At 34.3% G+C, this 18,203-nt stretch overlaps 2 pseudogenes; one reads left to right on the top strand and one right to left on the bottom strand.

The window, feature by feature from the left end:
- Nucleotides 1–434: 434 nt before the first annotated feature.
- LOC120171132 lies at nucleotides 435–3,277 on the bottom strand (annotated as a pseudogene).
- Nucleotides 3,278–7,356: 4,079 nt separating this feature from the next.
- On the top strand, nucleotides 7,357–14,254 carry LOC120171131 (annotated as a pseudogene).
- The last annotated feature ends 3,949 nt before the right edge of the window (nucleotides 14,255–18,203 follow it).

Here is an 18,203-nt window from a genome sequence, read left to right as displayed (position 1 = left end):
CAAAATTGTATTGTCTCGACATCTTTGTCAAATTAAAAGGAAAAAAAGTATTGAAATTCATATTCTAGACATTTATGAGATTCCCAAGATGCATGGGTTTGAGTTGACCACAGCTCAGCTCTAAATTAGACGTTTTGCTTGTAATTAAAAATAACAAAACAAATACAGCTGCTTAAAACTTAACACCCAGATTACGCCGTCTAAATTCATGATTCTTACATTCGTCTAATGACTAAAATTAGTATTAATTATCTTACAAATGTTGGTGCTTTTTGCTAATAAGAATACATTGGTAAACCCAAAACACAAAAATATTACAAACGGGCAAAGAATCCTCCACTTTTCCTTTTTCACTTAAACATTAGTTCATGCACCTGCTCCATTTTCAATTTCTTTGTATATGGTCACCTTTTCTGAGCTTCAATCCTGGATTATCAAGAGCTCAACTTGATTTTGCCCTGCAATAAAACAATTAATTATCTATTTCTAATTCATTTAAAAATGATGTAAAAACAATTCTTAATCATAAAGAAATGATTTTTCTTAACCTGGAAATTCTCTGATTGTAATCCCATTTCCATGCTTTGATTTTGGGCAAACCCCATTTCAGCTATGGTCTGCAGGTCGCCCTCACAAAATGCTGGGTGCTGCCAACATGATTGTGCAAAGTTTTTAGACTGAAAATTCGGATAAAATGTTGACTGTGGGAAGATGAAATTACCTGAGGCAGATTTTGAGTAAATTGGTGAACTTGAGTGTCTGATGGTTCCACTAAGCATTGGGTCATCGTCCCATTTTGTTGAAACGGCAGGGTCTTGGTGGCCAAATATGTCTGGTGCATAGGAATCTACTGGGAATAAAATGTTGTTTGATTGAAATACCTGCAAAAGCAACAACAAAATGTGAATCTCAGATTCAAAGATCTGATGCAATTGTTATAAACTTTTTTTCCATTATATTTAATGGCTTACATCCTTTGCCTTTGGGATTAAACTATCCAGCCTGGTATTCACTGAAGCTAACTTCATTGAAAGGAATTGTCAATAAAATATTATCATAAAATCATTAAGTAAAACAAAAACCTTCCATTTTAAGAAATTGAAGCACATCACGTTCAAGTGTAATCTTTTTACCTCAACTTGATGCTGCAATGATTGAACGTAGTTTTTAATTGAGAAAATAACCTCAGTGACCGAAAATGCCTTATAATATACGATTTTGACCAACTTTTTTTCGATTTGCCAAAATGACCAACAAAATTGCAATGCGATCTCTTAATCGCAACGCGATCTCCAGTATCGCAAATCAGTTTCCAGATTCGCAACGCGATTTTCCAAAATCGCAACGACCGGTGGTATTGCATTTGTTTCTTAAGAATTTTCTCTAAAAAGATAGAGACGTGTCGAAGACACGTATTACCACGACCACGACCACGACCCGACCCAAGACGGCGGCGGCGGCGGTGCGCGAGAGTCCCCCTTGTTCTCTTCCACTCAACAAGGAAGTGAGAAATCCAAGCCTTAAATACCCATTCCCAATAGTGTTTCCAATACTATGTGGGATTGAGCATTGCAAACACTTGGAAATCTTTTACACTATCGCAACACATTCTTTATTGTTTCAAACTAAGATCTTACAAATGGCTTGGGAATCTTTTACACTATCGCAACACATTCTTTATTGCTGCAAACTCCACGTGAATTTGGAATAGTTAAAATGTAAACTTATTTTGGATTTTTCACTATCGCAACACTTTTTCACTATAGCAACAATAGGTTTTTCAAACTCTCGCAATACATTTTAACTATCGAAACACATTTTAACTATCGCAACACATTTTTCAAAATCGCATTGCGAATCTTACAATCGCGATGCGAATCAGGATATTCGCGTTGCAAATTTGGAAACTGAGTTGAAAAATTAGAGTTCGTGTTGCGAATTTAAGATCGCATTGCGATTTTATTGGTCATTTTGGCAAATTCAAAAAAAATTGGTTAAAATCGTATATTATAAGGCATTTTCAATCACTGAAGTTATTTTCTCTTTATAATTTCATCGAGCATTAAGGCTTTTCCAGTCACCTACAAGTTGGAAAATCCAACACCATCATGTTTTAGAATTACAGCCATGATTTTACCAATTTGTCCCCCCCCCCCAATTAGAACAAATTGGAGACCTTGTTGCAGCCTGGAACAAGATTCTGCAGAAGCTTCATTCCCTCACTGATTTTCTCTCTACGTACCTGTGAAACGATTGATAATATAGAGTCAATGTAAAATGCTTTGAATTGAGAGGGAAAAAAAACTGGATTTTTTGATTCTCACTCTTTCAGCTAAGCTATGGCTGTCGGTGGCTTGACGCCTTCTTGCTCTAACGTGAATGTAGTCTTTGGGAGGCTCAGGAGGCTTTGTGTCATTGCCTTCAGTTGACTTGCACCGCTTCTCGTTTGATTCTTCCTTATGTTCAGTCGCCTGGAAATGGATGCATTAGATGATTACTGAGTGCTCTAAAATGAAATGGATACTGGGATTGTTTTACGTTCTGTTACCTTCGCAGCATTTGTTGATGGATATGTTGAATTGTCGTTCGTTTTGGCTTTAGGAACTACTTTTCTTTTCCTCGAATTCGCCCCTTTCGAAGCTTTCAAACCAGGATCACCATTGGTGACGGAGGATTCCTCTTGAGAATTGGCTAACTCGGATCGATCCTGCAATGGGGGTATTACTCTTATTTCCGATTTGAGATGCCATTGCCTTTAAAGGAGGATTAGATCTGTGAGTAGAGATTTCATTATAATTGTTGTTGATTTCGAATTGAATCGCTCGACCATTAAAACTCCTGCTTCCGAAACAAGAGAATTTCGCCGCTCTCTCTGCAAATCCAGGATCGGCTGAGAAATCCGCCACGCTGGAATTCATCCCCATTGATTTGGGAGGAGAATTCAATGGAGTGCTGTAACAAGAAGTGTTCGTGCTGTTGTTGTTTCCATTAACGTAAAAAGAAGCCATTAAAGGATGTGGGGAGATCTCGCCGGAGTTACCAATGCTCCCCAATTTGCCGAGCAATTCCCTGACAGTGAATATGTCGTTGGAGACATTGGAACCCGATGCTGCCGGAGAAGACACCATCGAACTCGTTGCTGACTCGAATTGTAGACCGTAATCCGATGATCCTGTGATTGAATTTCGATGGCTGAAGTTAGGGACTGACCAAAGTCCAATGGCGGTCCGGGTGGTGGGATTTCTTGAGCACTGAGGAAAAGTTGGTTCTCATTCGATTAAAAAAGTTAGATCAATGTGAAAATCCAGATCAACTGGTTACTTTTTTGATATTTAAGTTTGGGTTCTATATTTTGATTGATTTTTTTTATAGAAGAAAAGGTGATTCGAAGGGAAAGAAGAAATGTTTGGGGAAGAAAATGCGGAAGGCAAAATGAGAGAAAGAGGGAAACAATTGGAAGACATGCAATGGAGAAAAAGGCAAAATTATTTTCTTATAAAAAAACTTTCCTTTTGTTTTCTATTTAGAAATAATATGCAGTATTATAGTTTTTTTGTATTTTAGATTGGGTCAACTTCATGTTTAGTATCTTAACTATACTTTTGTTTCATTTTTTAGTCACCCAACTATTTTTTTTAAACTGTATCTAACGTCTAGCTTTTGTTTCATTTTGATCAATGGTTATTAAAAATTTATCAGTCATGCTGACGTATCACCATAAGATAATGTTATATCATCATAAAAGAAAATACCAAGTTAGCACTTATATTAATGTTTTAGCAGGGGTGATCAAAATGTAACCATAATGTAACTTTAGATATAATTTTGAAAGAAAAAACAGTTGGGTGACTAAAATGAAATAAGAATGATAATTGAGGTACTAGATATGTAGTTTACCTTGGTTTTATTATACTAATGTTTAAAGTTGTGATTAAATTTTATATCAATAATTATCTGAGTTTTAATTCAATTAAAAACTATAAAAATATTCTTATTTATAAAGTAAAGTAAATATGCACTTAATTTTTACATTTCTAAAATTTTTAAATGAATTTAAAGTACAAGTTTGGTAATATTTGTTTTATTTTTTTTATTTTTGATCATCAATTTTGAAAAATTTATGTTTCAATGTATATGTCATCAATTTATTATATTTTGTTTATTAAATTGTTAAATTTCGTTATTTTTTTATTTTTGAAAAATCTCGTTACTTAGATGATGTGATATATTAAAAATAATTAATTTCTCATTTAATCTTTAAACTTTAGATAAAATATTAAATTAACTTTAAATTTTATATCAAATATCAATTTGATTTTAAAATTTGACCAAAATTACATGCCATCAATCATCGCTTATCACGGTCATTTATCATCACATGTGACATAGCTCAACATTTTTTGTTCACCTTTTTTGATCCCCTAAACAAGAATCTAGTGTGTGTAAAGGCGCTTAATGAGTTTAATAGTTCGTAAGTTGTTAGAAATTGAGTTGATCAAAATTTGGTAATTGTTTAACTCGGGTTGATTCGACTTAAACTTGAGTTCGACTCGAGACCTTAACGATTTGAATTGAGAAATATCTAATTCAACTTGATAAGTTCGCGAGCAGTTTGTTAATTTTTTAGTAATTACCTTACAAATATTCAATTAAAAATATAAATAATAATTACTAATTTTCTAATAGATAGTAATAAATATATTAAATTATTAATTAATAATTACTACTGATTTACTATTCTATTAATTTTCTAATAAACAATAAGAAAAAAATTAAATTATTACTTTACTACATCCAAAAATCAGACCCTAATTATCTTACCTATAAATTTTGTGAGCTTAACGAGCAACCAGCCGAGGTGAATAATAAGTTTTTTAAAGAGTACGAGTAGAGTAAAACTTTAATAAGCTTAACGAGAAACAAATCGAGTTGAATAATAATTTTTTAACAAGTACGAGTTGAACATTGTCCAACTCACAATCAACTCGCTCGATAAGTAACCCTAATTGTATGCTCTTTGAAAAATACTCAAACATAAAATTATATAGATAATTTTTATGGTTTATTTATTTGTTCAATTAATAAAGTTGGAATTTAGTTTAATGCAAACTTAATTTAATGAAATGGTTATTCATTTTTATTAATCATTTAAATTAAAATTATTTTTATTCTAATTTATTTTATGATAATTCTATAATTATTTAATTTAACTAAATTCTAGCCCCTTTCTCCCTCCTTTTTTTCTTTTGACTTTGTGTCATCTTTTATAGAACATATGAACTTTTTTTCTTTGATTTTGTTTAGTCGACGACAATATCGGTTTTGATGCTATTTGTCGTCTATCAGTTCTCATTTCTCTTTATTTCTTTTTTAATTCTACATTTGTGGCAAGTTTTTTTGTCTTTGTGGCCAGTTTTTTATTTTCTTTCTCAGCCGTTTGACCGTTATTTTATTTATGTTTTCTTAGGATGAGATTTGACGATGCCACAACTTATCAAGATGATGTTTATTTTTAATCGTTGATCTTCCCTACTATGGACTCTAGGAATGAATTTGGATGCGCAATTTTACGTTCATGGATTGTTTCTCACGACGCTTGGCTCTGATTTACAGTTCTCGATGATCTTTCAACAACTTAATCCCATTTTGTGATTCATTTATCGATGACGTCAGATTTGCTCGTATCTATTTTTTGCTCGAGTCTTGTATGGTATAAGTGAATAATTTCAATGTTTTAGGAAAACATCCAAATTATGTATTTAATTTACAATGATAGTTGTAACATCTTATTGTAATTTTGATATTTTAACTTTTTAATAATACTAGTGATTTCTATTAAAAAATATATAAATTTTATACATCATTTAAAAATAAAATAAAACAAAATTTCATATAGATCATTTACAAATTAAAAATGATACTTTTACTTGAATTGGTAGGCAAAATCTTTATATACATTATTCAAAATAATTCAAATAGGTCAAATATGAATGATAAATCAACATGTGGATGAATGTGTAGATCTAGATAAATTATTAAAAAATTAAAATAATATTCACTTAATTGAAATAAAAATAACAAAACATTTTTTCTAAATTAAATAAATAGACGCATTATTTAAATATTTTTTAGATATATTATAATATCATGCATAAAAAATTATTTAATTAAACTTGAATCATTATAACTAATTATGTAAAATATTAGAAATATTTTAAAAATAAAACATGATATAAAATAAAATAATACTATAAACACGTGATTTAAGATACTACTTTGTAATAACTATAGTTTGGGTTCTTAAAATAGTTCGAGCTATATCATCAAGTGATTTCAGCAATAAAAGTGAATTTAGAATTTTATATTTACATCGTGTGTGTTTTCTTTTAAACATGTATTTTTATTTTTAATTTCATTATACTAATATCTAGAGTTGAAATCGAATTTTATACTTATAATGATTCGATTGTAAATCTAGTTTTAAAAACCAGGGTCCCTCAAAACATCAATCACAATTTAAATCAGAAAAAGGTTTATATTCAACCATACTAAAGCAAGAATAGTACTTGGAACAAAAGTGCAACTTTCCTAAACAACAAAATATGAAAGCAAATCAACAGACTTTCACTCGTCCTCCTTGCTGCGCAACCTAGCCAATTTGTTGGTAACAACAACATCCAACTGAGCTGCTCGCTCCACAATTGCCTTCCTCTTCTTTGTTGAAACATCATGGGCTATCTCAGCACCGTATGTCCTGAGAATGCAGTAACAATCAGCAACAAGCTAGAAAACGCAAAATGAGAAAAGGGTTAAACATCATATATTATAGTATTATACCTGTTGTATATTCATCCTGACTAATCATAAAGTTGCATATTCATTTATCCAAAAACTCTACCCAACATGAATCTACACTCAAAAGACAAAAAGATTCTACACTTGTTATGGCTTCACCTAGTAAAGTAGAAGACATTATTGAGTCTACGTTTGAAAAAAGTACATAAACAAGATGGTAGGGATTGCTTCTATACAAATATTATTGCACGTAAAACCTGTAGACACTCGTTTTTATTCGGTTTTAAAAAAATATTTATTTATTTTTTATTATATTATTATTATTAATTTATATTATAATTATTTTATAGGCCCATGTTGAACCCCACGTGTCTCAACCGTTTCCCTTTGTGGGAAACGGGTTGTGCACCCATTATCTCCTCAACTTTCGTCGTTTGCTGGGCAGGGGGAGTGGTTTATTAATCTATAAATCGTGGTCACACCAAAAGGGAGAGGGAGGTTTTTTGGATCCAAAGAAAAAGGGGGGAGATCTCTACTTAGTTGGAGAAACATGGAGCTTCCATGGCTATCATGGGTCGACGCAAACAAGTCCTTCAAGCTTTCGTTTCTGCTCTTCAATCCCTTGGAAGAGTGAAGAAATCTTCCCGTCAGGTGATCGAGCGGTACTACTCTCGCATGACACTCGATTTTCACACCAACAAGAAGATCATCGAAGAAGTTGCCATCATCCCATTCAAGAGGCTCCGCAACAAGGTCGACGGGTTCTCCACCCATTCAATGAAACGAATCCAGAGGGGTCCTGTTCGCGGCATTTCCCTTAAACTCCAAGAGAGGAGCGTGAGCATCGCATGGATTTCGTCCCCGATGAATCCGCTATCAAGGTCGACCAAATCGAAGTCGATAAGGAAACGCTCGATATGCTTTTGTTCTTGGGATGGTTGATATCCCTGGTCTTGTTAAGGTTGACCCAGTGGCCGTAGTTCCTTAAATCGGGTTCGGCCGCGGTGGTGGACCCGGGAAGAGGTTTTAAGCGATGCCTATTCGATCTCGTTCATCGGTTGAGAGCAAGCTAAACAACCCTAAAGTAGACCAGAACCCTCCATTTTCCTTCTCTAACCTTCGATCCAGCAACTCACCGTGCACTCAATGACTCGGTTGTTCATCAGGACGTGTCATCAACAATAGCTTTCAATGGTGTTAAGCAAGAGAAAACTGACACCATTAATAGCAATCCTAGCCTTTCTCTTAAATAAAAAATAAAGCCCAAGTGAATTGTTGGATGTGAATATGAAGGCTGCCAAAAAGGTTATTCAGAGGGATGGCATGATGGTGCTACAGCTTTGTGTGTGGGTATTACATTGAATCCACTTTATTCGTATTTTTTTTAATTTAATTTTATTTCTTTTCCCTTTAATTTATTTAATACTTATTTATTATTTATTATCTAATATTTTCGAATTTTAGGGATATTTTCAATCAATCAAAGGTAAACAATTCAAATAAGATTTTAAATTTTGATTTAAATTTTAATTTTCGCAATTAAGACAATCGACGAATTAATTGGTACAAAAGGGGTTCAAGGTCTAATCCTTCTTTGACCGTAACCGACTCCCGAACCCGACACGTTTCTGGTGTAACGCAGATCAGGTAAGATGGTGTCTGACCCACCTAAATTCGTTTTAAAGTGGTCGGTGGCGATTCTAACCCAATCAATTCAAGTCGAAGCACAATTCCGGGCCCAACCGAAAGACGGTTCCGACAGCTTGGCTACTCCGCTGGGGACAGGTAAGTGAGTCAGGCCAGAATTAATTTTCGGTTGTCTTTTTATGCGAAAATGTTAAATTTTAATTTTAATTTATTTATTCGATTATAATTATTTACCTTTGATTATTTTTCAAATAAATAGTTATTCTGACATTTTTTTCAATGATTTCAGATTTTTGAAAAGTTTCTATCTCTGGCTCTATACCCGAGCTCCGAACCCTATTTAAGTAGGGGTGAAAGCGACGCATTCGTGTGAATTTATTCACCGCACATGCCTAGCAAGTAGCCTTCGGGATTCATATACCTTATGTCTTCGTGTGAATTTATTCACCGCACAGACATAAGGGAATGTGTCCTCTCGAGTTTAACTTAGTCCACACAAGCTTGTAATGGGCTTAGGACTAAGGGTCTGGCAAGACCAAGGGGGCACCAGCAAAGAGAACCCGAGTACCTTTTTAGAACCTAAACCGGGAGAGTACAGAGAATTAAAGCCCACCCCAAAACCTCATTGCAAACCCTAGGTTGCTTTGATTTTATTTCCTGCTTTACTTTCTGTTCAAAGCATGCGAACTAGACAAATATGCGGTTTAGGATTTGTTTGAAATTAGCATAGAGATCATGTCCGGGTAGGAACAATAAGCATGTGGGGTAGATATCATGTGGGATAGGATTTTTCATTTTTATTATTGTTTTGATTTACCTCACTAACTATTTTTATTTTTGTTCTTTTTATTTTGTTTTCATCGTTTGCATCATTTAAAACGAGGTGTTGATCCACCAAAAACGTGTTTGATAAACATGAATAATCTGCATTAATGGACAAAGGGGTTGTAATACAAGAGATGAAAATACAGAGGACAGTCTACAAGGCGACTATGTGTCACATTCAATCCCGAAGATGTGGCGCCCACAATTGAAGAGTATATCATTCTGTTGCGTTATAAAGGACTTAGAATGAATCGGGTCTACATCAAGCACAATGAAAGTCTATCTCGGAAGAACTGACTGGTAGAGGTTGCAGGAGCAAATGAATGTCATTGATCTTGGGAGTCCCCTCAAAGACAACAATGGATAGCTGAAATTGGAGACCATTGCTGACGAATTCAAGAAATAGACAAAAAAACTTCACATAGTTCCTATCAATTGAGGACTCCAATGACGTATTCGTTGGGAACACGCTCAACAAAAAATAAATGCCCGAGATACAATCATTTGAGACTTCTTGGGCCAATACAAAAAACATCTCAACATTTGCACGGTTTATCCAAAGAAGCCGGAGCAATACGACAGGTTATTCAACCGGTGACAGACGAACGCAGAAGACTAGTCAGCATGTCAGAAGTTGTCATGATATTTTTGGTCTTTTAAAAGATAAAACATTTTTGTCCCCAATAAGGATTATTCATAATAACAGGCACATTTTTTGGATCAATGCCTCGAACATTGCATGCATCATGCATTCCTGCATATTTCGCATTATTTTTCTCTTTTTTCACATGTCTCATGAAAAATGGAAACATTTCGATCATGCTCTTATGACCTACAAAAGAGCGTTACCAATAATTTTTTGACACCCACGTAGTGTCACCATATTTGGTGGAACCCATGAAGCCCTCATACTCCAAGTGGTATGTGAGAGTTCTCATTGCGAATATCAAGACAGTGTCCCGGAGCACACAAATAAGAACTGCTACACATTCAAGAAAGTCATGCAGAAGATGCGTAACCATAACTGGATCGACTTCAATAACTTGGGGGTATCCAAGTGAGGGAGATCATTTCATCATTTGAGGCATTCTGTTTGAATTTGTTTTTTCATTTTTTCTCAAATTTTTGTAAGGACATTTAAATAAATTTATGTTACTTTAATGATGACGAGCAATGAATCACATTTGTAAACTTGCAATTATTTGAATATCAACTGAATCAAGGCGCTCTGTAAATGCTTCAAAGTTACGAATCCCTGATAAAGTAATATGATTTAAAACAAGGACTTTGACATTACCCATAATATACACTCAAACATCGTACCCTGCTCTTGCAATTAACCAATGTAACATTTTCATTTCATAAGGTGCGGACAACATGTGGCATCTTTTTGCATATGACATTACTATACTTTTTATTTAAGATGTTCAGTGATGATAATAATCTTCACAGATGGAATAGTCGAGTAAACAAATCTAGTTTAGGCCAGTTGCTTGGAAATTGAACTCTAAAGATGAGATTCATTGACTTTTAACAACACATAGGCTATAACAGGTTCTTCTTGACAATCTTAAGAAGAGGAAACTTGAAAGCCCTGGCCTTATGAATAGATTACGTTCAAACCATAACATTTCTCTAACACTTGGCAATTCGGTGTTTGATCCACTGCTATTGTCCGGCCGAAGATTTTGTGATGAGATGAACCCTTTAGTTAACTTGATAAAAATGATTATAATGTTAAGATGTCCCTCTAAAGCAATTGGTTAAACGCCCTGACTTTATGGATTCATCTAGCCATAGAACGGAAAGTTAAATCAAATTTATCTAGGAAAGAAATTTTCGGTAAAAATGGACTAAGGAGTTAAGGAACACCTGTTATAGTCAACGTCACACGAAAACTCAGAAATTTCATTTTTAGACCGATATTTATGCACTACCTTTGTTAGAGGTGCTTACAAAACTTGAACAAATGGAAGATTTCAGAGGACCGAAATAAAAGGTCTAGTAATTGATCATGCTAGTTGCGTTATTTTGTCCGCACCCAATTAAAATGCCAAACCAAAAAAAGCATGTTGCTCATATTTCAAAAAAATGACATTTTGGGTTACTAAAACCTTAGAAAGGAGGCCAACCTAAAGCCAACTTATCCATTTGAACATTTTCAAAGAGATGTAACTCTGAAAACATTAAAAAGCTATTGATTCCTTTGATATTCTTTGAACTCATGTTTATAATTTGATTCAATTGCGAACAATATTGTACATCATTTTTATCATTTTCCCTCCTAAAACAAGAAAAAGGGAAAAACATTTTCAAACAGAATAGTCTCAGACATGAAAAGGTCTGTCAAGCCAAAGATCGTGAAGAAAATGGGACACGATCGATTCCAATGACTAGATTGGAATACAAAACACATGACTCCAATCCAAGAGCTAAAACATAACTCATTCATGTTGCATGCATCTTAGACATACTTAAGAGCATCATATTTATCATTTTTAGCACACATAATTTTTTACAGCTTTTAGAGTCAAATTTCAACCTCAAGATGAAAGATACTCGATTCAAAAGCGCATTCAGAAATTGATGGTGGTTGCTCAACTTCACAGCGAAGGGGCGACTGTCAACAAAAACTTTTAGTTTCATTCAGAGTCAATTTCAACTTCACAGCGAAGGATATTGGACTCGAGACAACACAAGCTCAACTTCACAGCGAATGGGCGACTGACTTTCAACAAATAACTTTTCAGTTTCATTCAGAGTCAATTTCAACTTCACAGCGAAGGATATTAGACTCGAGACAACACAAGCTCAACTTCACAGCGAAGGGGCGACTGACTGTAAAAAAACAACTTTTCAGTTTCATTCAGTGTCAATTTCAACTTCACAGCGAATGATATTAGACTCGAAAAGACACAATTTGCTTGAGAGTAGATTTCAACTTCACGACGAAGGATATCTAGCTCGAAGCCAAACTTCACAATAAAGAGGTCATCCACGGTTTCAACTTCACGGCGAAGGGAATCGTGTCCACCCACACGACCATGATTTCGACTCCACGACGAGGATATCGTTCCATTTGAGGCTCAACTTCACGATGAATGGGCTTCCCAGTTTCAGAACCAATTTCAACTTCACGGCGGAGGATATTGGACTCGAAACAATACAACTTCCTTGGATTTCAACTTCACGACGAAGGATATCCAATTTCAGGTTCAACTTCACGACGAAGGGGCTACCCGCGGTTTCAACTTCACGACGAAGGGAATCGTGCAAACAAGCAGCATCCATCTCTAGATTGGATTTCAACTTCACGACGAAGGATATCCAACTCAAAGAATGAGTGTCTGTCAATAAACTTTCCAGTTTCATATCCAATTTCAACTTCACAACAAAGGATATTGGACTCGAAACAACACAACTTTCATTGGATTTCAACTTCACGCGAAGGATATCCAATTCAAGGCTCAACTTCACAATGAAGGGGCCATCCACGATTTCAACTTCACGACGAAGGGAATCGTGCCCACAAACATCCATGCCATCCAATGATTTGACTTCCTTAAGTCAACGATTAGAGCTTCTGAGAGGATTTCTTTAACATGCAGGAACAAACAGATTATCGGTCGCCTTTGAGATTGTTTCTATTAAAACAAGGAGTCGTCTCGCTTGAGACTAATTTACTTAAAACAAAGTTTTGTCTATCTTAAGACAGTTTCTCTTGAAACAAATTTTGTCTCTCTTGAGACAGTTTCCCTTGAAACAAAATCTTTGAATATGTTTTCCTTGAAACAAGTTTCATCTCCCTTGAGACAGATTCTTTTGGAACTATGTTTTGTCTATTTTGAGATAGTTTCTCTTGAAACAAATTTTGTCTCTCTTGAGACAGTTTCCCATGAAACAAAATTTTGTCTCTCTTGAAACAAAAAAAAAACCTTTGAAAATGTTTCTCTTGAAACAAGATACCTTCGAGTTCGATTCCATTCAGCTCAAGGGCATGTCAAATTTACAGTATAGCTTAAGTCGAGAAAAGCTATATCAACAAAAATTGACGAGTTCGATTTCATTCAGTTCGATGACAGCAATGAACTACTTTCTGGAAGAATTTTCAAGCCAAAATCTTTAAACCGAGAAGAAGACAAATGTCAAATTCCAGGAAGCCCAATCACATTTTGAGAGGACCGGACAAAAACTAATTGTCTTTTTTCGTCTTTGCCCTATTCTTGTTAACACAAGAATGTGCAAAGAGGGGCAGTTGTAGACACTCTTTTTTTTCGGATTTTAAAAAATATTTCTTTATTTTTTATTGTATTATTATTATTAATTTATATTATAATTATTTTATAGGCCCCATGTTGAACCCCACGTGTCTCAACCGTTTCCCTTTGTGGGAAACGGGTTGTGCACCCATTATCTCCTCAACTTTCGTCGTTTGCTGGGCAGGGGAGTGGTTTATTAATCTATAAATCGTGGTCACACCAAAAGGGAGAGGGAGGTTTTTTGGATCCAAAGAAAAAGGGGGGAGATCTCTACTTAGTTGGAGAAACATGGAGCTTCCGTGGCTATCATGGGTCGACGCAAACAAGTCCTTCAAGCTTTTGTTTCTGCTCTTCAATCCCTTGGAACAATGAAGAAATCTTCCCGTCAGGTGATCGAGCGGTACTACTCCCGCATGACACTCGATTTCCACACCAACAAGAAGATCATCGAAGAAGTTGCCATCATCCCATTCAAGTGGCTCCACAACAAGGTCAACGGGTTCTCCACCCATTCAATGAAACGAATCCAGAGGGGTCCTGTTCGCTGCATTTCCCTTAAACTCCAAGAGGAGGAGCGTGAGCGACGCATGGATTTCGTCCCCGATGAATCCGCTATCAAGGTCGACCAAATCGAAGTCGATAGGGAAACGCTCGATATGCTTTTGGTTCTTGGGATGGTTGATATCCCTGGTCTTGTTAAGGTTGACTTGGTGGTCGTAGTTCCTTAAATCGGGTTCGGCCGCGGTGGTGGACCCGGGAAGAGGTTTTAAGCGATGCCTATTCGATCTCGTTCATCGGTTGGAGAGCAAGCTAAACAACCCTAAAGTAGACCAGAACCCTCCATTTTCCTTCTCTAACCTTCGATCCAGCAACTCACCGTGCACTCAATGACTCTGTTGTTCATCAGGACGTGTCATCAACAATAGCTTTCAATGGTGTTAAGCAAGAGAAAACTGACACCATTAATAGCAATCCTAGCCTTTCTCTTAAATAAAAAATAAAGCCCAAGTGAATTGTTGGATGTGAATATGAAGGCTGCCAAAAAGGTTATTCAGAGGGATGGCATGATGGTGCTACAGCTTTGTGTGTGGGTATTACATTGAATCCACTTTATTCGTATTTTTTTTAATTTAATTTTATTTCTTTTCCCTTTAATTTATTTAATACTTATTTATTATTTTTTATCTAACATTTTTGACTTTTAGGGATATTTTCAATCAATCAAAGGTAAACATTCGAATAAGATTTTAAATTTTGATTTAAATTTTAATTTTCGCAATTAAGACAATCGACGAATTAATTGGTACCAAAAAGACGGTTCAAGGGTGCTAATCCTTCTTTGTCCGTAACCGACTCCCGAACCCGACACGTTTCTGGTGTAACGCAGATCAGGTAAGATGGTGTCTGACCCACCTAAATTCGTTTTAAAGTGGTCGATGGCGACTCCAATTTATATAATCTAAGTCGAAGCCTAATTCCAGACTCAGCCGAAAGACGGTTCCGACAAAACCAATAAAACAAAAATAACCTATTGATTCATAAATTTCCCTACGCACACCAAAAGGAGCCACACCTAGTTTTCACGATCTTAATGGTGAACAGTGTTCATGAAGGACAAAAAACAGCAAGACGCATGCAACACTAGTTCTGCTAATATTCTCTCATTGAATCAGAAGTAAATTTAACTATTCAAACCTGTTCCGTCAACTTGAAAATTTTGAACAAAATAAATCGCTCAAGGCATTCAGAAAATAATACTAAGGAGTCCACTAGCATCCCCTGTAGCAAGTTCTATTATGCAAACAAAAATACTTCATGGAGGCATCCCGAATTGGTTATTTCTGTTCTTTATAACATCAATTCTATACAGCGTTTCAAGGGAAAGGGAAATTCACGTTCTTTCAGCTAGGGAGATCTACCGACAAAGATTTTAAGATCACAATAAAATAAAGCCGGTAAAACCAATCGCAGCTAAAAAAACAAGATAAGAGGAGATATTTGGCTATGTTATAACCTTGACGGAGATCTTGCGGTCATTTTGAGGCCTCTTGAACTTCTTAACACGCTTCTTCACAATCTTCTTCGACAGCAAAGGGACAGCCATTTCTTCCTATTAACGAATAAATCAAATAAAAGCCAATGAGCAAACTGAAGGCATCTGAATATTCTTAGACGAGAAATGGAAGTCCGATATAAGTAATAAAACGAATAAAATGGAAATCCCTAAAAAAACGTACATCCACCACGGGAAATAAGATATTGCATATTTTTAAAGTTTTTTTTTTCTTCAATATTATAAATAAGTATATTTAAAATAATGTATAAAGTTCAAATCATGATATTATAAAAGAATAAGTTGAGTTCATTTATTAAAATATAATGTTACATCTTTTGAAAATTTAAATAGTTTAAATTTTGATATTATAAATAGAATAAATTGATTTAAAAGAATTACGTCTTCATGAGATATTTATATAATATTCAATTCACATAAGCTAACTTATAATATGTCAAATATCAATGAATATATTAAAATAATATTGATTAAAAATGTCAATTAGCTTATGTGAATAGATTCGAGATAGGTAGTTCAATTAGAATTATTTCATATTTTGTTTTTTTATAGTTTAGTCCTATTTAGATTCATGTTTTTTTTTTAATTTGGATTTGTTATCAGGTTTAAATTTGTTTTACATTAGATACAATTAAATATATATGATAAAAATATTTATATTACAATATAATTAAAAATTATTTTAATACTTGAATTATTACTTCACATATTATTATAAACGAAACCCAATCATGAATCCCATAAAAATGAAAACTCACTCTCCCATTTGAAAATTCATTTTATATAACTTTAACCGAATAAAACTTTCATTAATACAGCTTTCGTTACGGTTCTTTTAAATTGCCGTTTGCCACACGTCCCCAATCCATCCATGGTCGTGAAATCCAATCGTTTTGGTTTTCTGCTATCTCTGAATTAAATTAATTCAAGGCCTCAGCCAAGGTGGTGTTGGGCTGTAGGTGGTTATTATGTAAGTCTAACACACTGAAGGTATGTTATTATTTTTTTCATTTTTGTTTCCTGGTTTGTTTATCCGAAAACGTGAAAACATGCAGAGAATTTATGGAATCGGAACTTCCATATTTAATGGATTTAAAAATGAAAAGCGGAAACCAAACAAACGTTAATGTTTTGGAATATAATTGTTAGTCCGTGAGTTAATATTAATCAGGTTAAACTCTGTCGTTAACTTAAACTCCTGCAGATAAACACTCACTGATGCCGAGCATGCATTTGGCTTTGATGCTTTGTTTGTATCATGGTTTCCGGAGTTCTTTAATGCGTTTATAAACTTGGCCAAAGCTCCGGTTGGGTGACTGCGCATGTTCCGGTCTTGCTTGACCGTCCGTTGATGCTTGACCACCGCTCCATCGGTGTTTACTTGCGTATCCATCTGAAGCAACTTGCAATTCTTGTTCTTTCCTCTATTATCACTAGTGTTAATGTCTTACACTTTGGTTTAGAACATCATCATACTATTACTGAAAAGGACTAAATTCCTATCCTTCCATGACCACCAGCAATTAAATCCAAAAAAGAGAACCCCCCCCCCCTTTGCACTTTGTATATTGTAGTTATGCTTCTTGTGAATGTTGTCATCTCTTTTCTTTGCTTCGCCTTATGGGCACCGCTGATTTCCCAAAAGTTCACCGGAAACCAAGTTTTCTCCATCTGCCTTGACTTCCCTTTCCACTTCTCCTTCGCCTCCCCTAACACTATTCTCTTTGTTACCTCATAGCCACTCCTTCTAAACCCTGTTATTGGATCGTTGGATAATGCAAATAAATTTTTATTATTATTTTAAATTAGATAGATACCATAACGATTATAATTTTTAGGGTAAATTACGTGTTTAGTAATTAAAATATCAGTTTTGATTTGGGTTTTTAGTATTTAAACTTTTATTTTTTTTAAAAATAATATCTAACGTTTAATTTTTGTTTCATTTTAATGTCACGTTAAGTTTTGAAAAAATTAAAAATTTAGGTACTAAACGTGTTAATCTCTTAATGACGTGGTACTAAAATAAAACAAAAATTAAATGATATATAATTTTAAAAAAATTAGATACTAAAATAGACCAAAACTAATAATTTAAGTACTAAACATGTAGTTTATCCTAATTTTTATGATAACCGTCTCTATCTTATTTACTGAGTTATCCTTTTTCTCTTCCTATAAATAGCAAGTTCTAACTCATTATTCGACACAAAAAAACTCTTATTTCATAATCTTTATTTCTTTATTTATAGAAATCTTTAGAGAACAATACTGATTGGATTCAATTTCATCACTTAAGATGTAGAAATTTGGAGAACTATGTTAATTTTGGAAGCAATGTCCACTTTCATGATTACACTAATAAGTATATTATTTTTCATTTAATTATTATTATTATTTATGATAGTATATATTAACTTAGTTGTTTTGTAAACTCATTAAGTGATTTCAGTGGATTAGACTGTTATTTTTCCTAGAGGTTTTAAGTTTGAGCAACTGTGTTTATAAGATGTGTGTGCATTGGCATTGATTAAAAAAATTAACAAATAATACCTTATAATCACTGCGTACTATTAAAAAAAGTTTTGAATGTAATACATTTA

Source organism: Hibiscus syriacus, unplaced genomic scaffold, assembly GCF_006381635.1.
Source record: "Hibiscus syriacus cultivar Baekdansim isolate YM2019G1 unplaced genomic scaffold, ASM638163v2 tig00111812_pilon, whole genome shotgun sequence".
NCBI lineage: Eukaryota > Viridiplantae > Streptophyta > Magnoliopsida > Malvales > Malvaceae > Hibiscus > Hibiscus syriacus.
The sequence above is the reverse complement of the archived record's forward strand: the minus strand, read 5'-3'. Positions and strand labels throughout refer to the sequence as shown.